At 36.5% G+C, this 15,124-nt stretch overlaps 1 long non-coding RNA gene across 1 annotated transcript in view; it reads left to right on the top strand.

Moving 5' to 3' along the window:
• The window catches only part of LOC114699080, a 114,934-nt gene extending 102,089 nt beyond the window's left edge, over window positions 1–12,845 (top strand). Inside the window, exons 2-3 of the long non-coding RNA XR_003735461.2 lie at window positions 9,528–9,867; window positions 12,741–12,845. This is a non-coding gene — a long non-coding RNA (uncharacterized LOC114699080). The remainder of the gene's footprint in view (window positions 1–9,527; window positions 9,868–12,740) is intronic.
• The last annotated feature ends 2,279 nt before the right edge of the window (window positions 12,846–15,124 follow it).

The following is a 15,124-nucleotide window of genomic DNA, read 5'->3' as shown; positions in this document are numbered from 1 at the left end:
CGTATGCTACCAAGCAAAATCTCTTCACAGGAAGGTGCAGAGGCCAGAGCTTGATGCAGAAAAGTTACACATTGGGCAATTTGCCAAATTTCTCTTTTAGTATACTTTATTGTCCGAGTCACTTTTCTGTTGCTGTAAAGAGACCAAGGCAACTCTTACAGAGGAAACATTTACTTGGGACTTACTTACAGTTGCAGAGGTTTAGTTCATTATCATCACTGTGGGCAAGCAAGCCTGGTGCTGGAGAAGTAGCTAAGAGTTATATCCTAATCCGTAGGGAGAGAGAGAGAGAAAGAGAGAGAGAGAGTTTGACTGACTGACTTCCTCTATCAAGGCCACACCTCCTAATTGTTTTCAAATAGTGCCACTCCCTGATGACTAAGCATTCAAATATATGAGCCAATGAGGTCCATTCTTTTCAAACCACCATATTTATCTTGGAAAAGTTTGTCCAAGGTCACATTAATGCACAAGACTTTCATGTTTCCTTCATTATTAAGGCAGCATTAATCACTTACACTTTAGCAACTGATAATGATTCCAAATAAGGGGACACAAGTAACTGTGCAAATTCATTTTTCTTTTTTTTTTGTGAGGCATGGCTTTTACTAATGATATGGTCAGAGAGGAACAAGTGAACAGGAGTGCAGTTGCATGTCTGTCTTGGTTTAGTACCTATGAGAGAGAGTTTCTTGGCACTAAATGCAATTAAGATCATACTCCCTGGTAAGTTCAGTCTAGGTATTAGCAAACCACTAAAAATCCAAGTTATTATTCATTTCTGTTTCTTATCTTCTGCCTAAATCTGAAAAAAAAATCTGTTTCATATTGTTAGCAGGTATAGCCAAGTAAATGTGCTTAAACACTATACAGATTATAATTAAAACATATACATACATATATACAGTATATATATGTATATATATACATATATATACATATAAAATACAGTGTGTATATATATATATATATATATATATATATATATATATATATATATATATACTGTATTTCAGTAGCCTGGAAGGCAACTGGCTATAGCTAACAACATTGTCATGATAGTCATTCACAGAAAATAAAATTTTGAAATGTACATTTAATAGTAAACAAGTTTTCTAACTTTCAAAAGTTAAAAAAAAATATAAGTGAAAAGAAAACAATACAGTTTGCTTCATTTGTTTACTTTTCTGGCAAAGACTCACGAGACCTTGTCACTGGCAATGTAAATATGATAGGAAGCCTAGTATGAAACCAAAGAGAATATAGACTGTACCATTTGGCCATCAGCAAACTTAGGATGAGCATTATTATTATTGTTGTTTTACAGTATACAGGAGATTAGGAGTGCTTGCAAATATCTAACAATTAAGAGAATAACTAGCCTAGCTATACCAATTGTAATTTCTAGCAGGATGTATCAGTGCACTTCATCTACATAAACCCATTGAATATTCTGGATTTTGCTCATGCCATCACTGTATTAAAAGAGACATAGACTGAATATGTTGCAAAATTCTTAACTCCATATGTAGCAGTACACTGGAGTATATTCAAATATGGCTCCAAGAATAATATAAGAACTAAATTATATTAGTAATTTTACTTTCATAGAAGTACTATTTTTAACTCTCTTTTCTACTAAAATTCAATGAATTATTAGGGTTAAAGTCTTTTCTCTGAAATGCTTGTTGATTGTTTTCTTTTATTATTTTTTTAGACAGGATCTTGTTATATGACCCAGGCATGCCTTAATGTACAGTCTATCTGCCTCAATTTCCAAGTAGCTGGACTTACAGTTGGCCTTGATAATGTTTCCTTCCTCTTGCTTCTAATCCATAATCTGAAAATAAACGTTTACAACCCTGAGAAAGACTTTTGATGCTTGAAAATCATTCTAGTTTGAAAACTTTTAACAGAAGTGAAAATTCCTTAAGTCTACAACTCTACAATAGGAGATATATATTTGGACATAGGACAGAGCACTATACACATATGGACACAGTGAGGAAAATACACAGTGCATGTTGAAAATAATCAAATAAACATCCTTTTATTTTTCTCTTGTGTGTGTGGTATGTGGTGTACATGTGTTTATATGTATACAAAGGTGCATGTATGTGTACATGTGTATGAATGCCTGATGTTGATGTTGGGACTCTTCCTTAAACAGTTTCCACCATATTCATGGAAACAGCATTCCTCTATTGAACCAAAAACCAATTGCCAATAAGGCTAGAGTTACTAGCCATCTGGCTCTGGGGATCATTTCTCTCTGCCTTCCAAGCACTAGAATAATAGGCGCAGTGAACTTTAAAAAGTTAAAAGCAATGAAAACACCATATTTTTCCTATAAACAAGCACAATAACTAGCTTGTGTTTCTTATTTAAATTTTTAAAATTTATTTTACATGCTAATCCCAGTTCCCCTTCCCTCCCCTTCTCCTGACCTTCCTCACCTCCTCAATCCCATCCCCCATCCACTCCTCAGAGAGGATAAGGCCTCCCTTAGGGAGTCAAGAAAGTCTGGCATACTAAGTTGAGCCCCTCCCTGCTGTGCCAGGGCTGAGCAATTATTAGAAGCAAAGCAAAGGATAATCAGGCTACAATCCACAACCCCAGAGAAGCTAGGCAAAAAGGAGGGCCCTAAGAGGGACACACATGGAGGGTCCCAGGAAGGGAAAATAGTTAAGATCTACTGGGTAAACTGGGGAGGGGGGAGAAGGGAAGGGTTGTGTTTCTTTTTATTTTAATTAATTGAGATAATTAAATAATTTAGTAATTTATTTAACTTGGGTTCTAGAGCAGTGAATAATTTAGAAAATAGAAGAGTGTTAGTTTCCCTTGACTTCATCTAGTTAAGGGCATAAAAGTAATAGTAACCACTTTTGCTGAAAGTAAAAATGTTAAGCCAGTGACTAATTTTTTTTTTTTAAACGAGATAAAATTTACTCTGGATTCATAGAGTTTTCAATCACCCTTTTGTGTAAAATATTTAAAAACTGAAAAACATATTTGAAAGCAGTCTTCAAAGACATTGGCTGATGCTGATCCCTGAGAAAGGGGAATCAAATGGAGTGGAGTGAACCCAATGAATTGTTCCACTTTTCTGCCTTGAGAGCAACTGAGGAAAAGATAGGACAGAAAGATGTGCTAATGATCTTGATTTGGGTCACTTTTAACAGGTTTATACATATACAAAAAATGATCAATTTGTAGATGTCAGCTATATATAATTATATAAAATTGTGCTTCAATCAAATATGTATTCTACCATTATTTGCTTAATTAATTATTTTCCTTCTATCAGTGCACATTCAGGTACACATGCCATTACACATGTGTGAAGGTCAGAGGACAACTGTGAAGTCAGAGTCAAGTCTCTTCTCTTCTTCCACCATGTGATCAAGCTTCATGGAAAGCACTTTTGTCCTTTGAGATAGCCCAAACAAAACTTTTGAGAGGTGATCCTTCCTGAAAAGTATATCAACCAGTTGTCCAGTGCCATATGGTCAGCCAGTCCTCAAAATGCATACAAGTAATACATACAGACTGAGTCAGTTATATTTAGGAGTATACACACACACACACACACACACACACACACACACACACACACACATATGTATGTATATGTACATATATGGATGCAATGACAATCAGTGGAAAAAGTGGCCATGAATTTAAAAAGAGTGAGGAGCAGTATATATGGTAGGGTTTGAAGGGAGTAAATGGAAAGAGGAAATGTTATAATTATACCATATCTCAAATTTTTTAAAATTGGGCCAATATAAAAAGGTTTTGAAACCTTGTCGGATTCAAGTAATGGTAAATCCTTGAGCACAATGTTAGCTCACACTATAAGTGGAATATTTGATAAACCTGAGCCTTATATGCCTGGCAAAGTGATTTACTTACTTATGAAATAGATTCAGGATATTATTGAATGGTCATTTAATACTTTAAATTGGTATATCTTTGCTATCCAGTAACAAATGCTATTGTTGGCACATCAAAATTGTGAAGACTGCAACCATATGAATGATGTTCAAAGAATTCTATATTGTAATAAAATGTATTGCTAAAATGTAATGATAAAGTACAATTTACAAAGCAACTTGCAGAAAATGCTGTAGATTTATAATTAAACATATAACAACAGATATAGAAAAATGTATACATGCAACCTTTAGTAATGCATTATATTCAGATATTTTTTAAAATTTAATTTTATTTTGCAATACAATTCAGTTCTACATATCAGCTACGGATTCCCTTGTTCTCCCCCTTCCCGCCCCTCTCCCCTTCCCCCCAGCCCACCTCCCCATTCCCACCTCCTCCAGGGCAAAGCCTCCCCAAAGGAGTGAGATCAACCTGGTACACTCAGTCCAGGTAGGTCCAGTCCCCTCCTCTGAGGCTGAGCCAAGCGACTCTGCATAAGCCCCAGGTTTCAAACAGCCAACTCATGCAATGAGCACAGGACCGGGACCCACTGCCTGGATGCCTCCCAAACAGATCAAGCTAGATATTAGTGTGAAACAAAACACCTCAAAATGTCATAGCTTGAAATATTTTCCCCACTGTTCTTTGTGTTGATCTGGGCTACATTAGTCCATCTGTGAGGAGGGTTCAGCTACAGAGCTACTTCTGTACTGATCAAAAGAAGCTCCCATGCAGATGCATAGGCAGAGTAGCATCCAGATGCAGACACTAAAGACCAGGCAGCAAGACAGGAGATAAACAGTCAAGTGAAAAGGGTATTAATAAAGGAGGGGGTGGGGAGAGGGCTCAATGGCTAAGAGTACTTGCCTCCCTTGCAGAAAACCTTTGCTCTGTTCTCAGCATCCACAGCAAGTAGCTCACAATTGCTCTGAGCTCTAGTTCTAGGAGATCTGATACCCTCTTTTGGTCCCCACAGGCACCAGCATATGCATGGATGGTGTCTCTACAGGCATACGGGCAGACACACATACACACGTAAAATACAGATAAATGAATCCTTTAAAAGAGAAAAGCAGGAGTCAACTATTGAGGTGTATGAGAGGGAAGCAAAAAGGAAACAAACCTTTGTCATAAGAATTTTAATTAGGGAAGTCTTTGCTGATTTCAAATGCTGTTTCATGAAGCAGTTTCAAGAGTGACAATTTATAACACAGAAGAAGGCAGCAAAAACGGCAAACTCTTCAATTTTATTAACATTTTCCTTAGGGTATTGAGCAACAAAGATTGTTTAGTTTAAAATCACCTAAAATAAAGAAACTGTCTTCACTCTTCCCATTTTTTTTTTATGAAGATAATACCTCAAGCTAAACTTTGTTTGTTTTCCCTTACTGCAACCACACCAAAGGATCTCTTTTTATCTGCTTAGAAGGCTAGAACTAAATTGATAGAGCATGGAGGTCTGTGTTCTGGGCAATGCCTGTTTATTCTGTCACCTTCCAGTAACACATTTTCATCACCCAATCTTCCTCCAACTACCTGTTTCCTGGCATTTCCCAGACTATGAGACCCCAAACCTCTGTGATTCTACAGAATGAACATCCTTCTTGTTTCTAGCTAAGCTACTTCATTTTCCCTGCAATATACTTCTTTTGATATCTCTCTTTTTCTACCTGGCTCACATTTTTTGAGACATCCATTAAATTGCCAAATTCTAAGCCCTCTCATTCCTTTCTCCCATTGTGATTTTATACATATCTCGATTACCTTACTAGAGAGGAGTAAGCCATATACTTACACTTTCTCTTGGCATCCAGTACTGCAGTTACTGCCCAGCCCACCGCCCTCTTGCAATGTACTGAAACTGGTTGAAACTTCCTCTTGTAATCAGGTGCTTGTTTTATGTGTACTACTTTAATTTTGTTCCAAGGTGATTTGAAAGTGAGGAACAAGGAATTTCTTATTATAAGGTCTTACTCTTCTTTATGCAGAAATATACCAGTGCTTAATTTGGGCAAACAAAAGCTATTTTTAAAAAAGCTGAATTAATCATTCACTCAATGAAGTATACAGCTTTCTGAGAATGTAGGATTTTAGAATAGACATGCAAGGAAAAACACTTAAAAGGTTAAAGCATAACATGCACATTATAGGTTTTCATAGAACATATATTTTGATGGAAGGTATAGACAAATTATAGGCCCAATAATTATTTCAGAAAAAAATGTCAGTACTCTATGGAATGTCAAGGGATGGTCAAAAAGTTACACAAGGCTTCATTTCATGGAAAAATCAAGAAGTCAATGCAAAGGAAATTGTTTTTATGCTAAATTGTTCTCTATGTAATGCATTTGCATGATTAAAAAGAAATAAAAAGGAAACATACAAGGGGTCTATTATCTACAGTTGAAAACTTCAGAATACATAGTTATTACATGTTGAAATGCATTCCATAGTTTGGGACCTTAAAATCACATATATGATACATATGCAGATATACAGCTTGTGGTGGTTTGAAAGAAAATGTCCCCCAAAGGGAGTGGCACTAATGGGAGGTGTGCCCTTATTGGAGTGGGTGTGGCCTTGTTGGAGGAAGTGTGTCATTGTGCAGGTGGGCTTTGAGGTCTCCTTCCTATGCTCAAGCTACACCCAGGGAAGACAGCTCACTTCCTGTTGCCTGCATATCAAGATGTAAAATGCTCAGCTCCTTCTCCAGTACCATGTCTGCTTACATGTCACCATGTCCCACCATGGTGATGATGGACTAAATATCTGAAATGTAAACCCCCAAATTAAATATTTTCCCTTATAAGAGTTACCATGGTCATGGTGTCTCTTCACAGCAATAGAAATCCTAATTAAAACAAAGGTGTATGCATAATATATTTAGTGACATATTTAGAATGGCTTATGTATATGTGTTTGTGAGTGTTGGTATCACTGATTCCACCTAATTTGATTTGATAAGCTATTTCCATACATTAAAATAATCTTGATGTAAGTCTGAAAACATTTATATAAGAGGTGAAGGATTTTTTTTAACATAGGGCACTGGATGTTATCTCTTGTTGCATTAATAATTATTAAGTTTGTAAAAGAAAAAGGCCCACACTTAGCAAATGAAAATAACTCACAGTAGTTTAAAAAGCAGGTTCTGTCCTCACTACACTTTCTGCAAAAGTAAAAGAACCTAGATATTTACTTTTGACTTGGAGTTTCCCTTGGGAAACTGTGATATCTGGAGAAGGAGATGAATTATGACTGGGTTCCAGCATCACTTGTTTATTGCACAGAGTCCTTTCCACTAAACCTTAAGTGGAGCTCACAAAATGTAAGTGCAGATGCATGGGAACAGTGAATAAAAGTGGAGCTTCATGGATGAAAATGCATTTTCTCTTTTTCTTGTGTTTTCTGTTTCTTTTGATGAAGATCTGGGGGAGGAATGATTTCTAACACTTTACTTTTCCTAACAGTAAGATATTAGCCTTGGAAACATTTTGTGGTAATTTAGTTAAAAAAAAATTCACTAAAACTTTTATAGTTTGGCATCAGAATATTCCCAACACAGAACAACAGAAAGAGGACTGGAAGGAAAAGATTTTATAAGTATAAAAAGTAGCAATATTTTTGACATTGATGATTTGGAGTGGGTAACAATACTGACAGATTGAAGCTTATCTTTGGTTTTTGTGTAAGAAGAAACTTAGGAAATGTAAACAAAATGATAACCTGATTAAAAGACTTTCAGAAATCATTGGTTCTCCCCAGTGCTACCAAAGCACTCCAGGATAGTCATTTTCACTCTTCAAAGGGGGATCTAAGTGTTTTACACAGCCATTGAAAATGAAAGCTAAAGGAGACAGGAGACCTTTGCTTGAAGCCTTCCAAAGGCATGAACTCTCAGCTCTAGGGCAGCTCAGTGCCATTTGTGACCACTCAGAAAGCCGTTCTAATGTCGGCAATAATGAAAATTAAACATACTCTTAGAAGCATTTTAAACTATTGCCAGGCATTGTTATGAAAATGAGTGGAGATGGCAAAGAAGAAAGGAGGAAATCAGACAGATAGTAGGTGGGAGGAAGCCCTTACAAGGTAGGTGTGAGCAGTGAGAAGTGTGTGTGTGTGTGTGTGTGTGTGTGTTGGTGGGGGGGGGATTGATGGTAATGCTAAGGAACTCAAAGACGGGTGGGCTTTGCCAGGTGTTCATATGGAATATAAATTCCCTCTCCCTTCACACTTTAAAAAAAAAGACCACCACAGAAAATCATAGCCAATCAAGATGTGGAGTTGTGGAACCCAGATCCAGTGAATACATCTACAAAACACTTCCGCATCTAAGGCATGGTGATCATTGCAGAAGACAGAGCAGAAAGATTTGTTCTGCCTGCATGTGTCCCTGAAGGCCAGAAGAGGGCGACAGATCTCAATACCGGTGGTTGTGAACCACCATGTGGTTGCTGGGAATTGAACTCAGAACCTCTGGAAGAGCAGTCAGTGCTCTTAACCTCTGAGCCACCTCTCCAGCCCATTGGGTACAGTTTTTAAAGGTGTGTCAGTGGACTAAGACAAGGCCTCAAGCTGGTATTTGAGGAAACCAGAGAACATTTTCAATGAAGAGCAAGCTGAATGATCAACTTGTCTGCATGGTCTGGTGACTTCCAGAATAAGTCACTCAGATCCATGGGACTGAACGGATGTTAGTGGCTACTATTGGTCTGTTCTGAAATAAACTTAATCCTTTAACAGTCAAAAAAAAAAAAAAAAAAAAAAAAAAAAAGAGGTGGAGGAGTGGAAGTGGAGGGGGCAGATGGAAGGGCGGATATTGAGAAGATAGATGGTGGGGGAAACTGTGGTCAGCATGTAAAATAAATGGAAAAATATTATTTAAATAAAATTTAAAAAGCATGACAGTTAGAATTAAAAAAAAATTCACTGTCTTTTTGCTTGCAACACCCCATGAAATGAATCTTAACCTGCCTCCATAGTTAGGCTGTGATATTTCATTGACAAGCAAAAATACTAAAACTGCTTATTGCTAATAGTCAGCTATAGAGCAAGCAGTTGCACAGATGATATGGCACTACTTTGGTTTCCTTAAAATGCATTGTCGCATCTTCTTCTGGTAGCCCACACTCATTTTTCTTGTGCTTTCAATATTTTTTACTAGTTTTCTACCCTTCCCAGGCCATGTAAAGTGAGAGACTGGGAAGTATTGATATAACTTAACTCTAATACTATATAAGGATATTGCAGAGACTCTCAAAAAGCAGCCAATAAAAGAAGTTAAAAAATTCAAGGATTTTTACTAGGAGACACATGTGTGAAAGAAGACAGTAAAGTAGCCAGGTAAAGCTGGATATCTAATAACCCTCCATGTATATATATGTATTTATATATATTCCTTCTATAAGTTCTGTTATTGTAGAGAACTATAACTTACACAAATAACCTTGCATGGGGCATAGTGAGAGAGCTAGTTCAATCCTCCGCTATTTCTCATTTGCACAAATCTCTCTTTGTACCAAGTATACAAGAAGTAGACTCCAAAATGAAATTAAACATTGAACATGGTAGGTCATTTTTTTTTCTAGGAACAAAAGAAGTATGAGTGAGCTGAAAAGATTGGGAGCACCATCAGACTACAACATAAGTGATCACCAGAGAGAAAGTGCCTCTGATAAGGATGATGAGAAGGTTTCAGCCAGGGTGCCAGTACTTCTGCAAGATAAAGATGGACGTCAGAACATCTCCTCTTTCTGAAAAAGGTCATCATTTAATTCCCCTGCCTTGCTCCATCACTGGTGGAGAGTAGTGGTTAGGACCATGTCAATGTCGCAGAAGATTTTACAGTGCAATAGTTGTGGGTCTTTGTCAGCTACATTCTCCATAGAGAGAGATACAAAGCAAACAATCCCAAGACCTTACATATAGGTAAGTACTTCCTTCTGAAAGTTTTTCCTATTCACTGTCTTTCCATTTTTGTTATCAATTTTGAGAGTAGATGCTGTTTTCTCATGCTTTTTTTTACCTAACAAAAATAAGTAGAATAATCTGAGTTTAAGTATTACCCTGCTAGCATGAATTGTTTGAAGTTTTAAGTTGCAATATCATCAGCTAAAAATATCTAGGCTAAAAGTGAATACAGGATAATATCACCAGAAATATTGAATATTAACTCATTTGTGCATTTTCTAACTTTATCTTCGACCACCTCAAACACAGTGAATCCTCTATTAGAATGTAAGATCTGTGTGTTCTGAGGACATCTATGAATAACTCAAACGTCTTCACAGAATGACACATAGTAGGTGTTTAAACATCTATTGCATAGAATAATTCAGTTGTTAGTTCAATTTGAGATATACCATATTTCTAATATAATATTCCCTTTTATCCAAATAAGTGAATGCTTATAATATATTATATTCTTTCTTATGCACAAGCCAAAATTTTGCCCCCAGGGAGAAATTTAGAAAAATCATAAAAAAACAGTTATAGTGGTCAGATTTCTAAGAACATTTCCTTGTGAATGTGAAGGCCATAGATATTTATAAATCACAAACAGTTATTGATATCCTAAAGTGTTTTGTCTCACATACATACTTTATTTGCTGTGCCATTATTTGCCGTACCACTCAACAAATGTTTAGAGCATTTCAAATATTGTGCTAATGTTACAGAATTGCACGGGGTTATACATAGCATTGGAGTGCTGTTTCTGGCAAGCTTTACTAAATAGTAACTAGAAAAAGACAGTCCATGATTAGAATTCCACTCCACACAGAACTCTTGCTTTATGACATGTATGTGTGTGTGTTTTGTTTGTTTATTTGTTTTTGTTTGTTTGTTTTTTGGCCTACCAACATGCTCAAGGCCTTGTTTTTTCAAAGGACTGTGAACTTTCTGTCAGTAGTCTATCAGGACACAGGATTCTATCTCAACAGTAGTGAACAAGCCTTTACCAAGTGTGTGGTATAATATAGAACTGAATAGAATGAACATTAGTCTGGCATTGTGAAACCCATGGAGCAGGGACCATATCTTATTCTGTGTTCAGGACTTAAGTTTCAAATGAAAGGAAAAACTGAAACAATTTTTATTTGTAACTATTCGAGTTTCAAAAAAGGTTTCCACCAGTGGCTAGTGGGAGGCTACACAGTAGGAATTTGGTACTTAATTTAAAGTATGTGAGTTTTTGTGTAATAAATATTCATTTCAGTTTCCTGATTGCTTTAACCAATGTAATACTTCCTTTGACATATATAACAAGTATTATAAAAATGCATTCATCTTAAAATGAAACAGGAAAATGTGCTTTTGAATTGATAACTCTGCATGTCAATTAAACACTGCTGAAGCTTATTTAAAACTTAATGCATTTTGAAAATATTTGTACTGAATAATATGTATGTGTAATTTCAACTAACATATAGAAGTTACCTTTAATAAAGTTTTTATTCAAATTACAAAGTAAGTAATCTTGCTTTTAAATTACTATTAAAATACTTTATGTATATATATTTTATTGAAACACTTCTTTTCATACAATATATTCTGATACATAGTTTCTCCTCTGCCAACTCCTCTGAGGTTCTGTCCAACCCAATTCCACATCTTCTCTTTAGAAAACAAGTGAGCAGCCGCGCCTTTAATCCCAGCACTTAGTAGGCAGAGGTAGGAGGATCTCTGTGAGTTCAAGGCTAGCCTGGTCTACAAAGTGAGTTCCAGGACAGGCTCCAAAGCTACATAGAGGGACCCTGTCTTGAAAAAACAAAAACAGAAACAACAACAACAAAAAAAAAGAAGTGAGAAAACAAACAACCCCCCCAAAAAAAATAGAATAATAAATAAGTAAGTAAAAAACACAAGAAATACACAAACAAGCACAAAACCAAAGCCCGTAGAAACACAAAAATGGAAAACGTAATATACAAGCAAAAGATATTAAGACAAAACCAAAGCAATATGAGACAAAAAGTCTACAAAAAAAGTCTACAAAAATGCTGCTGAGTTTCTTTTGTGTTGGGGATCAGGCCTTCCTCAAGTAAGGTTTGTATACCTAATGAGTCTCCATTGGGAACAACTAATTTTTCCTTTGTAAATGATACAGTTGCAGATACCTTCTTGGTTAGGGATGGAGTTATGTCCATTTTCCACCTCAATCTCTCCGTGTTTTTAAATGCTGAGTAGCATTCCATTGTGCCCACATGTAATAATTTGCTTATAATTTTATCTGTTGATCTGCTCCAACTGTGGTTATTATAAATGTTCTGTTCTGCTGGGCCTGTTCCATGCCCATAATTCCAGCACTTGGGAGGCAGAGAACAATGCAAGGGAACTATTGAGAATCAGAGAATATCCTGTACTTTATTAGAATAATCATTGTATTTGTGTATGTGTCAAAATTGCTAAAAAATAAAACTTAAAATGGGTGCATGCAAATTATACACAATAAAAAGCATATAGCAGGCATCCTATAAGACTAGCTTTTGATTATTAGCAAAATAAAACCAAAAAAAAAATCTTAAATATGTCTGCCTGTTTTTCTGGAGAACTCATACATTTTAAGGACCTGGAACAATACCGGCAATCCATGAAGTCCAGCTGCTTCATTCCAGAGAAGTGTGTCTAGAGAGTTTGTCTGACGACCTGTCAGACTTCAATCAAGTTCTTCCAGGTCAGCTGGCTCGGGTTCTAATATTGCCAGTTTACCAAAGGTCTAAATATATGGTAGTGATAATTAAATTAATACATGGTTTTTTTTTCTTGGTTTTTTTTTTTTTTTTTTTTTTTTTTGGTGAAAGGTATTGCAAGAGGAAAGAACATTCATCCTTCTGCCACCTAAAGGCAAATTGTTTGTATTTTGGCATATTCCTCAATTTTTAATGCATTTTTATGTATCACAAATAATATGGTAAGTGCTATTTTATAAGTACATTTTCACTCAATACTAAATCATTAGCATTTTCCTGTCATTAAACTTTCCATAAACATTATTTTAATAACTAGATAATAGCTCATCATATGCCTGTACCATAATTAACTAACACACTTTTAATGGTGTTTAATTATTCTTTGAAATAGCAGACACATTGCCTGGCACACTGGAAGTTTTCCAGTGAACAAATGCGCTGTAAACAATGTTATGAAGAACATCCTTGTCTCCCAACCTTTATATTTTATGAGAAACGTAAAGAAAAATTACAGAACTCAACTTTTTGTGCTGTGTGCATGAAAAATGCTGAAGACACAACACACTTGTCAGAGGTTTTCATGCAGGAAGAAAAGAAAAAAATGTTTTCCCAATGTTTAAAAACAGGCATATCAAATAATTTATCATGGTTCTGAGGATTACATGTTTAATTGTTTTTCTTATAGTGTACATGAATAATTAGCTAAAGGTAAAATATTGGGTAGTTTCTTTTAAAAATAACCTCAAGGTAGTCCTCTGGGAGCATTGTGGCTTGGATTGCCATTAGAGGCTTTGAACCCTCTAAATTTCTCTAAATCCAATTTCTTTATTCAAGGTACTTATACCGTCTAGTTTTATGTCAACTTGACACAAGCTGGAGTCATCAGAGAGGAGGGAGCCTCAATTGAGTAAATGCTTCCATAAGATCAGGCTATAGGCAAGCCTGTAGGACTTTTTCTTATTACTCATTGGTAGGTGAGAGAAGGGACGCCCAAAGTGGATGATGCCATCCCTGGGATAGTGGGATAGCGGTCCCAGTCCCAGGTTCTATAAGAAAGCAAGCTGAGCAAGCAATGGGGAGTAAGTCAATAAGCAGCACCCCTCCTTGGCTGCTGCAACAGCTCCTGCTGCCAGGTTCCTGCCCTGCTTGAGTCCTGTACTGAATTCCTTTGATGATGATGAACTGTGATGTGGAGGCATAAGCTAAATAAAACCCTTTCCTGATCAAGTTGCTTTGGTCATGATGCTTCATCACAGCAATAATAACCTAAACTTGGACAGAAGTTGGTACCTGAATAGTGGGGTATTGCTGTGACAGACCTGATTGCTATGTTTTGGGGAGAACTGTAAAAGGACTTTGGAACTTTGGGCTAGAAGAATCATTTAGTATTGAGAGCTCAGTGGACTGTTCTGTCAGAGCTATGGAGATAAGAATACTGAGAACAGTTTAGATTGTGGAGGTCTGGCTCACAAGCTTTCAGAGGGAAGCAAAGACTCTACCATGAGTTTGTGTGAAGAATATGTGATGTCTGGTCAGCAGGAACTGAAGAATCAGCTGTGATTAATGAGGGAACAGAACTACTAAATTAAAACCTTTTCTTAACCACTGAACCATCTCCCCAGCCCCTAAAACCTTTTCTTTACTGAAATAATGGATGCTGGTCACCTGGAGCTAAGAAATAGTGGTGTAAGAAGAGACCAACACCAATAGGGTGAAATCTTCTGGGAGGTGTTTCCACACACTCAGCACATTCAGCACACAGACACTCTGTGCCAAGGTTGTACCTTGAGCTGGCAGCTGGACGTGGCAGTGTAAGACTCACCCAGGTGGTACTGGTTTTGAATGTATGAAGGGGTCTTGGAGAGTAGCTGAGGCTTGATACTTTGAGATGCTGGCCATTGGTGAAGGTTCAGCCTCAATAGCAGGTGAAGGCCCAGGATTGAAGGAGTCATGCAGAGAAGTTGAAGCTTGACACTAGGAGAGACTGTTGGTGAAAGTGTAGCCCAATTGCAGCATTTTGGAGATGCCAGTACCATGGAACAACCATCAAGAACAGTGGTGGGATGGAGCCTGCCTGATCTTAGAAGATAGGTTGTGTGTGCTGCAGGGGGCAGAGCCGGAGAAATGACCTAAGCCTTTTAGAGGAGACCAGAAAATTGTGAGTGGATCCCAGATATTGGACATTGTGTTATTTTACACTTTTGTTGGTTGTTTTTGCTTAATTCAGATTGTGACTGTGACCTGGTTCTTCTCTCCTGGAAGAAGTATTTATTGAAATTTTTATTTTTACAGAGCAAACAACTGAAAGACTTGAACTTTTAAAAGAGATTTTTTTTATCTTTAAAAAGACTGAATGCTTTTCTAAAAAGAGACCAAACTTAATGTGTTTAATTTGTAAGGATTATGGAACTTTTAAAGTTATTTGTGTTTTATATTGTGTTATATATATTATTATATAATTTATATATAATATATTATTTATATAAATATGTATT

Source organism: Peromyscus leucopus, chromosome 2 (genome assembly GCF_004664715.2).
Source record: "Peromyscus leucopus breed LL Stock chromosome 2, UCI_PerLeu_2.1, whole genome shotgun sequence".
In the NCBI taxonomy this organism is placed as follows: domain Eukaryota; kingdom Metazoa; phylum Chordata; class Mammalia; order Rodentia; family Cricetidae; genus Peromyscus; species Peromyscus leucopus.
Note: the sequence above shows the minus strand (reverse complement) of the source record. Positions and strands in the feature narration are given on the sequence as shown.